General features: G+C 40.0%; 1 protein-coding gene across 1 annotated transcript in view; it reads left to right on the forward strand.

Moving 5' to 3' along the window:
• vwa8 (von Willebrand factor A domain containing 8) overlaps positions 1–2,500 on the forward strand; it is a 63,817-nt gene that overhangs the window by 12,577 nt on the left and 48,740 nt on the right. The gene's annotated exons all lie outside the window — the stretch shown is intronic.

Here is a 2,500-nt window from a genome sequence, read left to right on the forward strand (position 1 = left end):
CTGAAAACGCGCTCACGTCTGACACGCGCGTATTGTTCCTCCAAAACCAGTAAATCTGCCATCGTTATGATTTAATAACTGTCAAAGCATCTGTTTAAATAAGGGAGTGAGTAAACATCTGACCAACCACAGTGCAACAATGATTATCTCACCAGATGTTTAATTGTTGTTCCAGTTGTGTCACACCCATCGGAAAAAAACAAAAAACAATTACACAATTTTGCCATGAGTTAATTTGCAAACACACATTTCTGCTTGTATTTATTATTATTCAAATTTTAATGTGCAATAATTAGATGTCATGTTAGGCTATTTAGCCTCTCATATTGTTTTATTGTACAAAAAAGTGGTATCAGTAAAAAACGTGGGCTTTTTTAAAATTCTATTTTTTTTTTATCTTGTTTTATTCGTTTTATGAATCCGTTTTGATCTGTTCTTAATATGTGACTGTTTATGCTGAGGTTTGTTTAATATTTATTTTCTGCAACGCAAATCCAGACTCAGATTTGCGTACACGAGCTCAGACCTGACGTCAGATCTGATCGTAGCTTCCGCTCACGTCCAAATTGATAAATGCCGAAGCTTGCGTGGAAATGGTCGTACGCACGGTTTTCTGCCGTACGTTCGTTTGATAAATGAGGGCCACTGTGTTAATTAATATTTAATTAATGTAATTAAATGTCGTCGCTTTGTCAAACACCAAACATGTTGGTTCTCAGATGAAAGGATTTGCTGCATTTCTTCATCTTATCAAACAGGCTGTTGAACTGTTTTCACACACTTTTTTTTGACAATTTTCCGGACTAAACAATTAATGGATTAATCAATAATGAAAGTATCTGTCAGTTGCAGCCCTGCATCTCACACATGTAAGGCCAGGGGAGGTACAGTGCAGTCACCTGGACCTCGGGTCAGAGACTGGCACTGACAGAGAAGCCACTACAATATAAATATATCTTTCTATCAATGTAAACATTTGTAAAACCTCCTGTGTGTGTGTGTGTGTGTGTGTGTGTGTGTGTGTGTGTGTGTGTGTGTGTGTGTGTTTCTGTGGAATGTAGTCAGCCGGGTGATGACCGTGCAGGAAGCGGGTGTGCTGAAGCTTTATGTATTAATGCATCATGCTGAAGCTATTTTTAACGGGCCGAGGTCAGGGGTGACTTGTGCTACGGGAATTGTGGAATCCTTCGCCGGGCAGTTCATCTCATCCGCTCTGAAAATCCCATTTTTGGAAAACAAAGTGGCATGTGAGGCCAGAGAGGGACATAAATATTGACCTATAGTAATCTCTAAAAATCTGCTTTGTTTCAGAGTAGCAGCTTCATTAACTGAACACAGAGTGTGAATCATACACTGACAATCAGGGGAGTCGACTTTTTCTCCAGGGTGAGAGAGAACCAGAGCAGAGCAGGCACATGCTGCAGTGAGGTGATGGACGCACATGTTTTTTAATATTGTTCAATGACCCAACAGGTAAAACTCCTGAGTTTCTATTATTTAAACTAATGTTAAAGGTAAAAGACTAAACCACCACAAGTAATAAACTCTATATTGATGTTAAAATGTTTCTCTACAACAACTAATCCTCCATCGTCTCACCGCTCATGACTGAGCTGCAGAGTTTGTAACATTAGATCATATATGACACTTTATATTAGTGATGAAGTGACAAGCTAACACTGGAGATGAAAGGACGTGCTATCAGCTAGCTAACATTAGTTAGCTAAACTGTAACTGAAGGATAAAGATAGAAACTAGCTAACATTAGTTAGCTCAACTGTAGCTTAAGGCTAAAGTTACAAACAAGCAAACATTAGTTAGCTAAAGTGTAACTTAAGGTTCAAGTTAGAAACTAGCTAACATTAGTTAGCTCAACTGTAACTGAAGGCTAAACATAGAAACTAGCTAACATTTGTTAGCTCAACTGTAGCTTAAGGCTAAAGGTAGAAACTAGCTTACATCAGCACGTGTTGCAGTTTTCTTATTTTCCTAGATGTTTTGAGTGTTAGTTTACTCAGGTATCAGGTTAAATGTACATTATGATTGCACTTTTATTTATCTATTTATTATTAGCACTATTTTTGTTTTGTGCTGTCTCGTTTTTAACAATGACAAAGATACTTGACTTGACTGGCTGTTCTGTTTAAACGAGAGCCGAGGAGCTGTCGACTGGAAGGCTCTTAAAGTTTGTGTGATGCTTGAGGTATGAGAGCCTCACCTCTGAACCGGGCAGGCTGCCGCCATGTTGGTAGGTTACAGGGAGAGGGAGATTTGTCTCTGTGGGTGAGGAGACGGGACACTCTGTCAGCAGTCGCCCCTTTAATGACGCTTACCAGTTCTGAATGTGAGAGGAGCTCGGACTTATGAGCATCCACTGTTGTTACTAAAGAAAGACGCTGATTTTTCTCTTCACCACCATTCGTACGACGACACTCTCCACCTCCTCTCTCCACCTCCTCTCTCCACCTCCTCTCCACCTCCTCTCCACCTCCTCTCCACC

The sequence above is a fragment of the Seriola lalandi genome, unplaced genomic scaffold (genome assembly GCF_002814215.2).
Source record: "Seriola lalandi dorsalis isolate HSWRI2012SDOR001 ecotype SW California unplaced genomic scaffold, Sedor1 jcf7180002054936, whole genome shotgun sequence".
Taxonomy (NCBI): domain Eukaryota; kingdom Metazoa; phylum Chordata; class Actinopteri; order Carangiformes; family Carangidae; genus Seriola; species Seriola lalandi.